Raw genomic sequence first — 17,096 nt, 5'->3', positions numbered from 1 at the left:
CCACAAGCCAGCCCAACACCATCCTGCTAGCTTCTGGCCCGCATAGCGAGTGACGGCGTGTGCCTCGAGCTGCTCTGAATTGACCCAACCCTACTCCCCCTAGGACCACCTTTATCATTGGGAGATTGAGGGTTGTGCCTTATGGAGGGATACACCATGGGCTCACCATAAACAGTAATTGCCTGACAATACCCTGAACTCCTGGTGCAATGCTGGCCCCTCCCTACCTTGGACTATGCTTGGAATGGGAGGCACTTGAGGCGCCATTAGCAGATGGACCTTGGTGGAGACACCAATGACAGGCCATGCTTTGTGGGATGTGGGGCCAAAACTACAGCCCGACAGTCATCTGGGGCCTTGGAGATTAGCCACAACATATGGAACAAGCCGGGCACTGTGATTGGAGTGTTTCACCAGAAGGATCCACAGCTGCTTGCCTTGCTCAAGCCTTGTGAGGGACTCCTCACAGAGGACTTTGGAGGCCCACCTATCTACATGCTCAGGGAGAGCCCAGTAGTCAGGCTATTGACATCTACTTAGCCTCACACCGCCCTTATTAACTCTGCATGGAGGACTAGCAGTGTCCCGTAGTCCGAGCTGTGCCAGGTTTGCAATTAAACTCCAGGGGTTATAGTGGTACCTTCATAGACCCAGTGTTCCCATCCCTCCTCCCATTTGCCAGAAACATCACAAGGATGATGAAACAGTGACCAGCAGAAGTGACAGAGAGGAGAGGGGTGGTCCCCCACTTGCCTGCCCCTCATGTGGAGCCGGGTGAGATGCCTCCCAATCTGCTTTACTGAAACAAGGGGAATGCTTTGATTAACTCCTAGAGGAAATTAGGGACGTAAAAAAAAACACACTGGACCCCATACTGGATGCACTGGTTGTTGAGGTGAGGCTGATATGCGCCGACCAGATCAATCTTAGAGATAGGGTGGAGTTTAAAGAATCGACCCAGGCCGTAATGCCCTCCTCCCTGGTAGAGATGAAGTCCCACATTAATGTGCTCAAAGAAGAGTTTCACACCTGTGCAACAGAACTGAAAATGCAGAGGGCCGGTCCTGCAGAAACAGAAGGGTCCGAACTGTTTCTTGAGGACTGCCTCCTGCATGTGGTGTTGGGCAGAAAATGCAATACTTTTTTATGTGGCAAGGGCCCATAGGGTCTCGGTTGGAGCCTCCTCTGAGCTTATCACCAAGTCCAGTGGCTGCATGCCTCTTCAATTACTGGGATAGTGATTAGATCCTGCAGGGAGAACCAAGGGCCCCTGGGGAGTGGAGGGTAGCACTGTGAACGTTTACCCAGATTACATCATGGAAGCTCAAAGACTCAGGGCTCATTCATGGCGATTAAGCAAAAGCTATGTCAATTAGGCATGTGATACTTTCTAATGTTCCCAGCTATGTTGTGAGTGGAGGATGCCACCACCTCACTATTATTCAGGTCACCTGCAGATACCTCGGAATGACGAGTTAAAGAGAGTGCCCCTCAGGAAGCACAGCTGGAGGGTAACAAGAGGCACCAGTGTGTACAACAAAGGTCACACTGTTTGCCCAGGAGTAAATCGACGAGCAAGCAGGCAGCGCATGAGCAATCTCAGGGTGTGGTTGACTTAGAATCATGGCGTAGCCTGTCTTTGATGTTGTCTGACTCAGTGGCCCCCTTTCCGGGACGTGAACTGGCTCTTGCTATGGAGAGCATCCCAGTTGAGTTACGATCAGGCCCTGACCTCACACCAATGATGGCAGAACAACTGATATGAAGAATGGTGCTATATATCACCTTTGGGCACCTGATTGCTCTGGGAAGCAGGAATGGTGATTTGTGTCCCTCTCTACTTAACATGAGGGAGGTCTCTTGTTAAATTGACAATAACATTATCACTTGGAATGTCCAAGTGATGGCTACCTCTAGACGACACCACCTGATGTACTCCTATCGAAGGTGCAGACAGCCTCATCGCTTACCTGCAGGAAACGCACATGATTACTACTGAACGTCATACATTTCAGGGGAAATGGAAAGGCCAAATATTTGGCAGTACTTATTCTGGAAACGCCAAGGAGTTTCTCATCTGGGGGCACCGGGTCTACCGCTGACAGTGAGCTGCACGTGCTAGTGCTCTATGGACCCAATACCAACCAAAAACTGTTTATAACGAGTCTCACCCCACAGTCATCCATGATCTTAAGGCAACCAGCCTATGGGGGGAATTCCATGCTGTGCATGGCATCCCTATAGACAGGTCATTCCTTTCCCTGCAGAAAACACAAGCAACCATGACAGCATACATGCTCTACACACTACCATCTGCAAACCAGCATGGGGCCCCAGATTGTGTTCACTGAGTACCTGGCCCACAGACTCGCTGACCCCTAGTCCCTTAAAATGATGTTTGATCTCACCTGGTGATTACACTCACCGGCACTGCAGGACATGGTTTTTGGTGACATATTGGGTGCACGTCACTAATTACTTCATAGAAAATGAAGAGATAGCACTGGTACGGAGGTTGATTAGGACATCTTTGCTTATGTAATAAAAATTCATTCTGGGTTTAGCACACGCTGTGCTCTCAATTTGTTGAGCTCAAAAAAGCCATACGAGACTCAGTGGTATGGGCAGGCACAGATGCTAGGAAAACCATGAAGTGGCTCCCCTCCAAATGGAGCATGTTGAGGCAGTCACTAGACTAAGGAAACTAGACTATGTGGAAAATGTGGCAAAGCAACATGTGGAAGGTGACAGGGCTAGATGGGTGTTGGAAAGGCTCTTGATGTCAGGTACCCATAGGACTCATATGACAGCCAACAAATTCCCTGACTGTACTATTGCTGAATACTCAGGAAGCCAATCATCGAGTCTTCTTTGATTATTACACGTCATTATACAGAGCGGAGGAGGTTGGGAAGGTCCCAATCCGCAGGCATTGCTGGATGTCATACCTATTCCAAAACTTGATGCCCTGTAGTACCAAATGTCACAGGATGCATTGTCTCTGGAAGAGATCTAACTGATAATTGGCCTATTTGCCCACAGCTCACAACAACAAAATACCCGGGATGGATGGATTCCCATTAGAATTTTACTCTATATATAGTGTGACCTTTGCACCGAAACTACATATTATGTTCCTGTGCGCAAGACACAAGGGTGTCCACCCAGCATGCCTGTGGGAAGTGCTAATCGTAGTCCTCCCAAAGCCGGGCAAAGACCCACTGGAGATGCTGTCGTACAGACCAACCTTCCTACTTAACTCAGACTATAAGGTCCTCAGGAAGATTTTGGCAAATACATTGCTACCCTGTCTTTCCAGCCTGGTCCACCTGGACCAGAATGGTTTGATCCCATGCCAAAATACATTCTTGAATTTACTACACCTCTTCCGACTGATGGAAGAAAACCTACAGGTGACACCACCATGTATTGCTCTTACTCTTGACATTGAGAAGACATTCAATACCTTGGTATGGCCCAATCTGATGAAGGTGTTGAGGTAGTTGGGTCTGGAAATAGTGCAATGGATAACATTACATTACACCCTTCCAATAGCCTGGATGCGCATGTGTAAATAAATGTATGCCGAATTCCATATTCACAGGGGTATGCATCAGGGGTGTCTGTTCTATCTGATTATTTTTGCCTTGACTTTGGAGCCCCTTGAAAGCCTCTTTCTCCTACGAGCTGGAAGTGGGGCGTTATGATGATAATGATAATGATAATGACATTTATAAAGCGCTCAAATACCAGAAATGGTGTCTCGGCGCTAAAACCGTGAGCAGAACCTCGACCAACTCCCCTTACTGGAACAACCAAGTTTTCAAGTTTTTCCTGAAGCTCAAGAGGGAGCTGGACTTCCTGATTTCAAGTAGCAACAAATTCCACAGCTTAGTGGTACCATAGTGAAAACTCCGTCCTCCCCAGTGCAAAGTCCGAATTTTTGGCACTGTCAAAAGATTTGCACCAGTGGAGCGGAGTGACCTGCCTGGCTGGTACCACGTAAAAAGCTCCTGCAGAAACAACTGACCCGTTTGTGTCAAGGCTTTAAAGGCCACACAAAGCGCCTTAAATTTGATCCGCTGTACCACAGGAAGCCAATGTAGCTTCCGAATTTCACCAGCGATGGATTTGTGCCGGGGGAGACTCAGCAAGAGGCGAGCCGCTGAGTTTTGGACTGCTTGGAGTTTCCTCAAACACTGCTTTTGAACATTCAGATACAGTCAATTGCAGAAATCCAGCTTGGATTGTATGAGGTAGGTGATGACCACTTTATTGGTTTCTTCAGGGATGTAGGGAAGAACCTTCTTGATTTTTTTCATCACGAAGTAGGAAGCCGAGACGATGGCATTGGTTTGTTGGATAAATGTTAATCTGTTGTCAAACAGGATGCCCAAATTTTTTGTCTTATCTGTTGGTATGGGCGGCTGTCCCATTTCGGCAGGCCACCAGAGACTGCTCCATGCAGGTTGTAAACTGCCAAAAATCAATACTTCCGTCTTATCGGAGTTTAACTTGAGGCAGTGACTATTCATCCAGATGTTAATAGCGGCCATGCAGTCATGGAATTGCACAGCAGGGGAGCTCTGTTTTTATGAGCTGCAACCACAATCTGGGAATCATCTGCATAAGATGTTAATGAGAAGCCATAGCCTCTAATTAGTGATGCCAGTTCAGTGATATAAACATTAAACAACAATGGACTCAGCGAACTACCCTGCGGTACCCTACAAGGCAGCACATACAGCTCCGAGTTGCACCCGTCGAGCGACACCGTTGATCTCCTCCCCTATAGAAAGGAGGCCAGAAGGGCCAATGCCATGCCTGCTACACCTAAAGTTCTCAATCTGTGAATCAGGAGAGTATGATCAACGGTGTCGAACGCGGCAGAAAGATCGAGCAAAATTAATGCCGCAGTTCCTCCACTGTCCATAACAGCTCTAATTTCTTCGGTCGCCTTAATAAGTGCTGTCTCGGTACTGTGCTCTTTGCGGAAACCAAACTTAATAAATTGTCATCAATGAACTGAGTCAGTTGGACATTCATGATTTTGTCCACGAATTTGGCTGGAAGAGGGAGGCGTGCAATGGGCCGATAGTTCGATGTCACAGAGACATCTAGCGTGGGTTTTTTAAGAAGCGGGAGAACAGAAGTCTCCTTCCAACTAATAGGGTAATCGCCTGAGGAAAACATCCTGTTAAAAATGTCTGCCAGCACAGGACTCACCAGATCAGCTACTTCCATCAGCAAAGCTGGAGAACACGGGTCCGACGGCGAGCCTGATTTAGAGGCCGAAATATAATGGTTCACTGTGTCAGCTGACACTCGGGAGAATTGGAGAAACCTGCACGAGCTGGCCGACAAGATCTGTGTATTAGAAGTAGGCTGGGCATTTAGGCAATCTTTAAAATTGCCAACAATATCCAACACTTTACATTTAAAATTAGACGCCATGTCGTCGACAAACTGTTGACAACCTTGTTTATTTAAGGCCTTGGGAACCGTAAGTTTATTTATAATTAAAAACAGCTCTTTCGAAGAATGTTTCGCAGAGTCAATCTGAGTTTTAAAATATTTACTTTTCTCGGTAACCACAAGCGCTTTATAGGATCTAAGAGCTTTCCTGTAACTCGCTTTGTCATTGTCATGGTAATACATACGCCAACGACGTTCCATACGGCGGCATTTCTGTTTTTCCGCTCAAAGGAGATCGGAGAACCATGGTGCAGAGGGTGCTGCCCGGTTAACTGAGGTGTTCTTAAAAGGAACTGCAGCACTAATGGCATCAGATAGCCAACGGTTGTAGTTATTGACTGCTTTATCAACGTTGGCGCAGCCTAAAGGAACAGAGCGTGTGAGACTTGTTTGGAGAACAACTTTGTCCACTTTACTCCAGGCTCTGCGGGGGCTGCCTTAGATATGACCGTATTAACCTGCCGGTAAATACTCTTGGGGAAGGAAAAACTAACAAGCAAGTGATCAGACCAGGGAAAAGAAATCCCTTCTATCAATTTGAGCCCTAGGAAAGAAGAGAAAATCCCATCCAGCGTATGCCCTGCTTCGTGAGTGGGAACCCCAACCAGCTGGGCCAGCCCTGCTGCACTTAAAGTATCCAGAAGCACCGCTGTCTCTTTGTTCGTGGGATCCTCCACATAAAAATTAAAATCACCCAGAATGGTGAATTCCTTATTTGCTAATACTGTTTTGAGCATTTCATTGAGATTGTTTAAAAAAGTGGCTTTAGACCCTGGTGGCCGATACACTAGAATGCCCTTAAAAGAGGTATTAGCACTGACTTTGACAGTGAAATGCAATGCTTCACAGCCAGAAAATTGGATAGGATGGATCGAGACAGTGTAGCAGTCTCTAAAAATGATTGCTACTCCACCTCCCTTCCTACCTGTAGGCCTATCCCTTTTAAGAAAACTATATCCAGCTGGAGTGGCAGTGATGAAATCAGGGTCCGAGGCAGCATCGGCCCAAGTTTCTGTTATAAACAATATATCTAGCTTCATATTGTCAATCACCTGTGCTATTTCGTACCTGTGCTTCCCCAGTGACCGGGCATTGATAAGCCCACCCTGCAGTAAAGCCTCTCCTCGCGCGCTGCCATCTACAGTAGATAGATTAGTTTCCGGAGTTATACAAGCGGTCGAGAAACCAAACCCGCAGCAGCGGCACTTGCAGTTGATATTTAGAGGGCATTACAACCCTCCCTGGAATGATGATAGGAGTAGTGTTCCTCCCTGGAGTATTTTATACTACTTTTATGTAATCCGGCAGCATTTTGTGCGCTCAGCGCGGGCCAGGCGCGGACGGGCGCAGACGGGCTTGACTTAGACACGCCTTCGGTGTGCCCGCGGCGCGCCCGCTGCGCGTCCGTTGCATGTGAGGCTAAATACTTTCCTTCCGGCGGACGACTAGACAGCGTCCTGCCGGAAAGGGGGATTTTGTGTAGATTAACGGCAACCGCACTCCGCACAAACGGCCAGGCAGCCGCGGCGGACCGGGGTCGGTCCCTGATGTCAACAAAACAGCAGGTAAATTACATTAATGCCCCAGCCTTAATCTGCAATTTTACAAAAGTCCCCAGTTTTCAAACATTAAAAAACACGTTTAAAATATACACAACTTTAAAACAATGGTGACTGCTTCAATATAGCGGCGCTAGCAAGACTGCTCATAGTCCGCTGCGCGGCCGATGAATGTCCACCTAAATACCTTCCTTCCGGCGGAAGACTAGACCGCGTCCTGCCGGAAGTAGGGATTGTGTGTAGATTAACGGCAACCGCCCTCCGCACAAACGGCCAGGCGGCCGCGGCGGACCGGGGTCGGTCCCAGATGTCAACAAATCAGCAGGTAAATTACATTAATGCCCCAGCCTTAATCTGCAATTTTACAAAAGTCCCCAGTTTTCAAACATTAAAAAACACGTTTAAAATATACACAACTTTAAAACAATGGTGACTGCTTCAATATAGCGGCGCTAGCAAGACTGCTCATAGTCCGCTGCGCGGCCGATGAATGTCCACCTAAATACCTTCCTTCCGGCGGAAGACTAGACCGCGTCCTGCCGGAAGTAGGGATTGTGTGTAGATTAACGGCAACCGCCCTCCGCACAAACGGCCAGGCGGCCGCGGCGGACCGGGGTCGGTCCCAGATGTCAACAAAACAGCAGGTAAATTACATTAATGCCCCAGCCTTAATCTGCAATTTTACAAAAGTCCCCAGTTTTCAAACATTAAAAAACACGTTTAAAATATACACAACTTTAAAACAATGGTGACTACTTCAATATAGTGGCGCTAGCAAGACTGCTCATATGAGTGGAAACTCCTGGGAAATTATCTTGCTGTACATGGACGCTGCACTAGTGTATCTCAGTGATGTGCGTGGGGACCTCCCAGGTGCAATGGAGCCGCTAGATGACTACGGAAGGGCCTCAGGTCTTTGGCTAGACTGGGCGATATCAGGATTATCACCCATGCAAAAACTTACTCACAGAGAATGAGAGGCATTGCCTGCCCTAAAGATGTATTGTTGCCCTGACACCATACACTACAGTGGGTGCATATATACTGCTCTGATGATGATCTAATATAAGGGAACCTTGGGGTGGCTGTAAAGAGTATTCCCAGCTCTTTAGCATTCTGGAATGCCTTGCCACTGTGAGCAATGGGTAGGGTGGCGATAGTGAAGATTATAGTGGTTATAGGTAATATAGGTTATTATATAATTGTGCAGCTCTTCCAATTTGCCAGGGACTGGAGCCTACTCTCTCATATTTGGTTTAGGGGACTGGCAACAAAATGTGTGCTTCTGTTAAATGCAGTGTGTATGCGTACCAAATTACGAGCTCTACTATGTGGCAACTCAATTGCAGTGGCTGATGCATTGACTTTCAGATACTCCTAGTCCCAAACAAGCAGTTGTGAAGACAAAGCCAGGGGACTGTACAGTCATGAGCTGGCTGTTGGCCTGCTGTATGGCTGTCCAGGGCTCTAGCCGCTTGACCAGGTTTGCCAAGTGCTGCTGACATGGATATGTTCAACTCAAGCACTGCCCACTGCTCCACTCCCCGATCTTACAGATATGGGGGTTACCAACTCTTCACAGGGTGGGTGTGCACCATGATGTCAGAACATGGAGAGACCCCCATCTCACTGCGATGGGAGATCTCTATGTACATAAAACCATTCTCACATTTCCAGGATTGCAGTAACCATACAGCATTCAGGAGGGCCAATTCCTGTCCTACTGAGCACTTTTGGCTGCTATTGGTCACCTCTGGGGACCCAGCCAACTGGAGCCTGACCCTTTTCAGCCACTACAGACCCTACTTGTAAATCCGACTGCCAGACAAGCCATTGCAGTGCTATGCAAGGTACTACTAGACAATAGGGTAGCGGATTTCCCCACCTCATGGTAAAGTGGGCAATTGCAACAGACAACTTGGCTGAAGTTCTCTCAATTTAACTGCTTACACCAGACCTATCTAACACCTGGGTGTATCAAATGTCAAATGTCAAATGTCAAAGGTTCTTGTATAGCGCCTTATCACCGCAAGGTCTCAAGGCGCTTGCTTTGGGAACCCGTCCTGGCTTTTCCCTGTGAGATAACCCCTACTGGGCATCCCCAAGGTGAAAGCCAGGCATCCCGCCGCGGGGGGCCGTAGTGGAGATTAAGCAAGCTATTGCCCAGAGTTGCAGAGTGTGAACCCGTGATTCGAGTAGGCACCGTAGCGAGAATTATCGAGTCCGAAGACATTTGGGCTCAAGACCCTGCTGCGTCGGGAATTGAACCCTGGTCCCGGGTCTGACCTCTGCTTCAGGGTCTGCCTCCTCTAACCAGTGAGCCACACTTCTCCACTATCCACTATCACTATCCACTATCAACTATCAACTGCATGTTCCTGACTATGAGCCCCGGGTGCCCTCATTGACAGGTTTTAGAGTCAAAGTTTTTCCATATGGTAAGGCTCTGCCTCCTTATTAGTCACTTGTGGGAACTGGAAATGGCCAGCTGGCGGACATTATTGGTTGGGTATTACCCACTGATACTCTATGGTGCATCCTGGAAATCTCCACATGTAAAGGAAAAGTACTTTTTGGAATGCATAGACCTGGCAAATGTGTTGGCAAAACATCACATCACCATGGCCTGGAAGTCCCTGGATGGACTGTCCGTGCAATCATGGCTGTGGGATCAGCTTAGGTGGGCAATGGTGGAAATCAGAATGTGACACTCAATGTCAAGCCAGTGGGGAGGGTGACACCCTGAGGGGGATGTCTCTGTGACAAAAACTTAGAAAAGTTGCCAACTAAGACAGATGATAGCCCCCATGAGGGGCATCATTGCTACTTTGCATGCACACCTAAGACTAATAGCCCCATCCACGCACCACACACATAAGTTGCTCACCAGTTGATCACCGCTGCCTTCTGCCCTCGACTCCCCCATCCAGCCCCCCTCCCTAGTTTCAAGTGTGGGGCTGCAAAATCAGCATCCTGTCTTTAGCAATCACATCCCACCCCTGGTCCTTCCCGACAGTGGTTTAGTGTACCAGCAAATAGTCTTCAAGGTTGGCTCAATGGAAGCATGGTTTACAGGTTTATGCACCTGTTGGGTGTTTCTTTACCCTGTCACAACAAGGGATTCTTGATAACTGATGCACATGACCCCTCGAATTGTTCTACAGGGGACATAAGCTACATTGGGGTGCAGGGTATGACCTACAATAATAAGCAGTAAAGGTACATTGTTGTCAAAATCATTAAAGGAACCTCCAGGTTGTGTGCCAACTGATCCTTCTGTGAAAACTGCAGTAGACGCTCTCTTGCATGACATGCTTGTATTGCATGTATGGGTTTAATGAAAAATGACAATTACAGTTACGTTTGGTCTTAAAATCTTAACTTTATGACTTTGCAGTATTCAGGAAGGGCCTTTAGGAGTAGTAAAGTTAGGGTTTCTAACTTTACTACTCCTAAATGCCCTTTGTGTATACCGAAGGTTGTAAAGTTAGGATTTTGTCTCAGATTAGTTTTGTGAATCGGGCCCGATATTCTCACATTCAATATTTATATACATGATATTTTTGACATCATTATATTCCTGCAACAATACTTTTGTATCGCAATATTTTTTTCTCTGATGTTTTGTCCTAACACCTAGTTGTGGTATCATTTCCAAGCAAGAGACATTCTAAATCTAGAGTCCCTGATTTGAAGAGAGTAGTGACTTCCGAGTTTTTTTAATCCTCTTGAAATGTAAAGCAATAGAGATCAGTAGGGAGAGATGTTTTGAAGAATTGCCTGGATACCCTAATAGGTGAGAAGCAGCACTCTACAAATGCACATTACATTACATGATACTTGCTTTGTAAACAAGGCAGAACAATTTAAATGTTTAGGAGGGAGAAAAGTGGAGGCACTCTATTTTAAATGAGCCCTGTGGCAGGAATATTTCCAACATCCAGTTCTGCAGACTATTTTGGCAGATGCTCAGAATAGAGGTGTATTCTAAAATGATGCCTTGAGATATATTTCAGTGTCACTGGCATATTAGAAGGGCAGACCTGAAATTGCTAGGAACAGACTCAGTGATTTGTTGTGTATGTTAACTTTTTCAATACAGAACTCATGCAATTAGAGCCTGATTTACATCTTGGCAGAACTACTGTCACCCTACCAAAGCGGTGGCTCCAAATACTCCATCAAACCGATGTATTTAGTTGTTGTGGCAATAGACAGTTGACCGGCATGGCAACAGTCTTCTCTGCTGGTTCACAGTACTCCTTTACTGTCATGCTGGCGAATGTGTGCTGAGCCGAGTTACATGTTCCTGTTGTACGAGTGGTATTCTGTCGGTAAAGTCCTGATGGAGTGAGGCCATGTGTGGATACAAGTAAGTACTACTCATCATTATTTTACTACACATATATGTTGTGAATGTGTCATAATGTAAATCTAGGTAACGTGTAATGCTGTTTTCTACATATGGCATTGCATACAAACAATATACACACACTATTGGGTGTACACCCACAAGCACCAAAAGCCCAATACCCACAACCAGCAACACCCAAAAATATTTATTATGCTTCAATTCAGATGTGTTCATTTTACCACAATAATTTGTTTGATGAACACTTATGCATGACACATAACACAATTGCATGGGAGAGCAATGTTAAAATACATGAGACAAGAGCAAATGTTACCACACGACTAGTGAGACAAGTGACATAGAAGTGTATCTTACATGCCAGCGACAACAGGGCTGCTGAGCATCATGGTGAAGTAGCTGTAGCACAGGAAGGACCTGGACAATGGAATTCAAAGATGGAAACGGAAGTGGGAATCCTAAAATAGGTACTCTTTCATCTCTTTGTCTTCAATTCGGCCAACTCGAGTTTGGAGGTTTACCTGCCACAATTGGCTCGATGGAAAGGAACATCATAATCAGGATTGAGAGAAGCTTTGCTGGAGTCCTCCAACAGCCACCACTGCCTCTGATGGGATGCAGGAGCAAGATGTTGGCAGAAGCGGCGTGACTCTGACAGCCTTCTGTAGACAAACAACCATCTAAATACATCAGGCGGACCACCTTGTTGGCGGGTGGGAAGACCGTCGAAAAAGCTATGGCTTGGGCTCGAATTTCTAAGAAAAAGAAGAAGACAAAACTGGATTAGTTTGTTTAATTAAAGAGTGCCCCAGAATAGTTAGAGCCATGAAGTCAGAGGACTGTCTCAAATTACTTGGGTTCATGTGCATCTCATAAACAATTCCACACCAAGAAATACAAGTTTACGGCAAACCATATATGGTGAGGAATGTTGGTTGCTGACTTAGAGCAATAAATTAATAGTCAAATGATTCTGGCAGGCAGGTCTCGACCTTGTCTGGACTCAGTGTGTCCAGTGGTGAATGTGTCCAGATATCTGGCATTGAAAGTATGTGATCATTACGTGTGCTGGGTCCTGATTGGCTATGTGTAACTAACTCATGTGGCATCAGGTATTTTTAGAAGTGTGCGTACCCCCCTTGGGCCATGTGTGCTTTATTGGGGGCAATCTCTCCATACCATTGTAAATTCACTGCGCCAGTCTGATGATGGATGGATCCAGAGTATCTTTCTCAGCAGGTATTTTTAGAAGTGTGAGTACCCCCCTTGGGCCATGTGTGCTTTATTGGGAGCGATCTCCCCATACCATTGTAAATTCACTGCGCCAGTCTGATGATGGATGGATCCAGAGTATCTTTCTTGCGTGTTTGCCTGCCAGTTATGCACCCTCATACCTGTAAACCATCAATCAATCTTCCCAGGCATAGATCACAGGGCCTGCCTGACTACATACTTGCGTGTTGAGGTTGATGTGGAGTTCGGGATGGTGGGTTTTATTAATAAGGATGATAGTTCATTTTTTATCGATATATCCATTGAAATCCATATTAACAAAGCGAGAGTGTGACTTGATCTACCAACTTCTAAATCAGGCCCTTTGTCATTTAATATGTACATTTAATAATTCTTCATAGAAAGTTGTATTATGTTGCTATACTTGATTCAATATGCACTCAAAATCTAGTGCAATATTTGTCATGTACAGCTTAAATAGTATGATTAATTCCGTAAATGATGCAGGCACTCTTACAAAACATAGCAGATTAGTTCTTCATTTCTTGCCAACTAATGACCTCTAGCAATGAATAGTTGATTAATTCCCACATTGCCTTGCAAGTAAATTCCCTTTACCGCTGGTGCTACTAACTAAAAAAAACTCTGCCCCAGTGGCTGCAAGGAAAAGCCAACCCCAGAGCTGAAAGTTTTAAAATAAAATACTCAGCCCTCTAAGCAACATTGAAAAGCCACTGTGAGCATAACATGAAAATAAAACGTGCTCTGTCCTTCAAACAATATGGAGAAGGCTTAGAAAGGTGGACAACATAGACAATCATTGGGATCTCTGTCTAACCACAAGTAGCTTTTTTGAGTAGAAAAAAACTATAGGTGTAAATACCACCCAACTTGGAATTCTGACCTCAGCGCGGAGTTGGAAAGCTCTCACCAACTTGGAACCAGGACAATAATCTATACCAAGGTGTTGGGCTGACTGATGTCTTAAGTAGTAGACGAGCTGTAGGGGCTCCCTTTTGCCATATTTGACAGTGGTAAATGGTTGCTTGTTAAATGTACTTTAAAACCATGCTTAGCTTTTGACTAGGAATGTAGCAGTTTTGTTTACATCTCTAAAGTAAACAACAGAACATAAGCCAATCACATACATGAAGCAACCAAACAACACAATTACAAAAGTATTGAACACTACACCACAAAATAGTTAAAACGTGAACACAACACAGATTAACAGCACAACATCACATCATAATAATACAACACAAAGCAAAACGGGACAAAATAAAACATGACTCATCACCAGCATAACAAAATGTGTTCTTCAACAGTGGTAAATGGTTGCTTATTGCAAGGACTATAAAGGCATGTGTAGCATTTGACTAGAAATGTAGCACACGTTTGTACATCTCTAAAGTAAACAACAGAACATAAGTCAACAACATTCACGAAGCAATCACACTACAAAATGAAAAAAAGTACTGACACACCACAAAACCGTCAAAAGATGAACACAATACAGAACAACATTACATCACTGTACTACAACACAAAACACAACAAGATGAAAAACAAAATGACCCAATCCAAACCAAAAGCTTTTATTCGACAAGCAGATCACAGTAAAACAGCATGATTATCGACATTTAAATACAGTGAATTCATAGTATAAAACGTTAAAATTTCAACCAGCAAACTGATCCAGCTTAAAACATTATCAAATTTAAAATGAGAGCATATCGTATAGGCATTAAAAACCATTGTGGGCAAGAATAGCTAGGGGGACGTATTTCAAATATCACCATAGATATATGACTGGAACACACAGTCAGATAAAATGTTTTTTCATGTGACATCTGTAGAATGGGATCTAATTATACACATCCAATTTAAGAACTTGGCTACTGCTATAGTAATACACAGCAACGTGTCAGTACCTATTATTCTTTGAGCAATGCTACTCGTTCTAGTACCCACGTTCCTACAAATTGGTGTCAGCCACACTTTACCAGGGCCAGAGTAGGCAGGGTAGACAAACAGGACATGGGCATAAGACTCTTCCTGTACATTGCAAAAGGGACATTAACTATTGCCTGATTTAGCCCATTTTGCTGTAAGTGTTCTCAATGGAAAGGTACCAACTCTAAATTGGAAGTACAACTTCCGATCGAATGGTTTGGATATAACGTCCCAGTACCGTTCAAGGCTTGGCCAAGGCTTAACTGTTAAAAAAGCCCCAGTTAGGGATGAACTATCACTAGCTCTGTGGTTGTTGTGGTAATCCAATTCCCAGTATCTTTCTTTTATGATCTCTTTAGAGGGGAATTGGCAACACAATGGATTTTCCCACAATTTTGACATACCAATACTCACTAGGGAAGCTCCAACCGCTCTCAGCCAACTGATCTTATGAAACCGATCTGACATGATTACATCCCTAAGACCTACAGCGTATGTTGAAAGTTCTGGAGTACACCATATTCTGCACCAGTACAGGATGGGGTGAAGTCTTGCTAGATCCGCCAATGCTTTCTTACCTAGATCTCATAACTGTGGAAGGACCGAGGTACTTTGGAGGAGAGTAGTGATGTTTGTCAGAAAACTGTTTTCAGCAAGAGATAACTTGGACAGGTTTTCGAACCCCCGGAGTTCCGCCCTGTATAACACTGAGCTGACCACTATCATATTATAAATTTGTAGGACCGGACTAGCAGGCTTGGTCAGGGATGTTTTGAACTCGCTGTGTATGAACCCCGATATGTCGGTGTTTAGCAAAGCAGTGTCAATCTGGTACTCCCAACTCTTATCTTTTGCCAGTATAACCCCTAGGTATGTGTATGCGTTAACTTGTTCTAGTGGCCTTTTGTCCAAAAGTATGCTTCCTTTAATAGATCTGTATCGGTTAAAAGTCATAACTTTGTTTTCACCACATTGATTTCTAGGCCCGATAGGGAGAAACATTTTTCAAAGAGAGTTAAGGGTCGCTGTAATCCACTAGGGGTTTTAGAAATAATCAATGTATCTTCGGCTAACATTAAAATGGGAATAGTGGAACCTGCAAGGAATGGAGCATCTGTAAGAACCGATGTTAAAAACTCAGCAATCCCATTAATAAAAAGAGAAAATAAGGGAGGGTCAATACTCATCCTTGGTGTACCCCCTTCACTACAGGAAAAGGACTGGTGACATTTCCCTGCCTGCCCCAACGTATTTGGGCAAAGTTGTCTTCGTGAAAGCGAGCTATTAAGGAGAACAGTTCAGGAGGTATCACTAGGTCCTGCAAAACAACACAAAGCTTGCTACACGAAACCAGGTCAAAAACTGACTTAAGGTCCACAAAGGCAGCATACATGTTACCTTTGCCTAAGACCACGGTTCACCAGTGTAATAGTCTAAACCGGAATATCTGGTCAATCATACTGATGTGATTTCGAAGGCCCGTCTGTAGCAGGGTAGGGATTCCCTGTTCCTCTATCCAGTCTTGGACCTTATCTATCACCAGTCTAGCTACTGTCTTTTGAATGGAATCAATTAAGGGCTTTTCAAGGTAGTATTTATGAGGGAATGTTATGGTGTTAGCCTCTTCAGGGCCATTTGTGTATTGGGATTCAAAATTGATTACCCATTGGTCCTGGGCTACATGATTCTGTGGCTGGGATCTATAGCCCCACCCTACCCATTTCACCATATTCCAGAACTGTTGGGAATTGTTGTTGGCACAAGCCATTCTGAGATCCTGCCGTCTCTTTTCATCCTTTTCCTTTTTTGCCTTCAACTGGGCTCTCCTATATTTTGTCCTAGCTATCCAAACACCACATGGAGCTTTCAATCTAATTGCTTCTCTGAGATGTTGACGGGCGGCTTTATAAACATCATTAAACCAATGGTACATGTTCTTTTGAGGGGTTTTCCTGGGCCTGCATTCTTTGATGAAATAAGAACTTCAGTTATGTTGTGCAATGATAGGGTCAGGAGTAATGGAAATGGCCTCTGGTTCAACTAAAATAAGCTAAGTTTCCACAGCAATAGAAGCTAAAATATCTGGTTTCTTCAAAACCATTTCCCACTTAAGGTGCCTCGGGTGATTAGACGATTCTCAAGTAGCAAAGGTTCTTGTTGGACCAATAGTTTAAAAGTGGAACATAATGGGTTGTGGTTGCTTTCCATGCGGACGCCATTACCATGTCCAAAAGAGTTTGCCATCATTTTAGGTGAGTTAGCAAATAGTCGATACGACTGGCATAACAGACATTATTAAGGGTATTTGCCCCATGCCTATCAGAGGGAGTTCTTCCATTAGCCGCCCACAATCCTTTTTCTAGGGTAATAGCTTTAATTTGGATGGCTACATCTGACTATTGTTTGATGGTTGCCAATTCGATGTCTGGAATTCCCCACTGGGCATCTTCTTCCATCACAAGTTCCTGATCCTCACTGCCGAGGGGCTCAAATGTTGAGTT

Source organism: Lissotriton helveticus, chromosome 2_1 (genome assembly GCF_964261635.1).
Source record: "Lissotriton helveticus chromosome 2_1, aLisHel1.1, whole genome shotgun sequence".
Taxonomy (NCBI): Eukaryota; Metazoa; Chordata; class Amphibia; order Caudata; family Salamandridae; genus Lissotriton; species Lissotriton helveticus.
The sequence above is the reverse complement of the archived record's forward strand: the minus strand, read 5'-3'. Positions refer to the sequence as shown.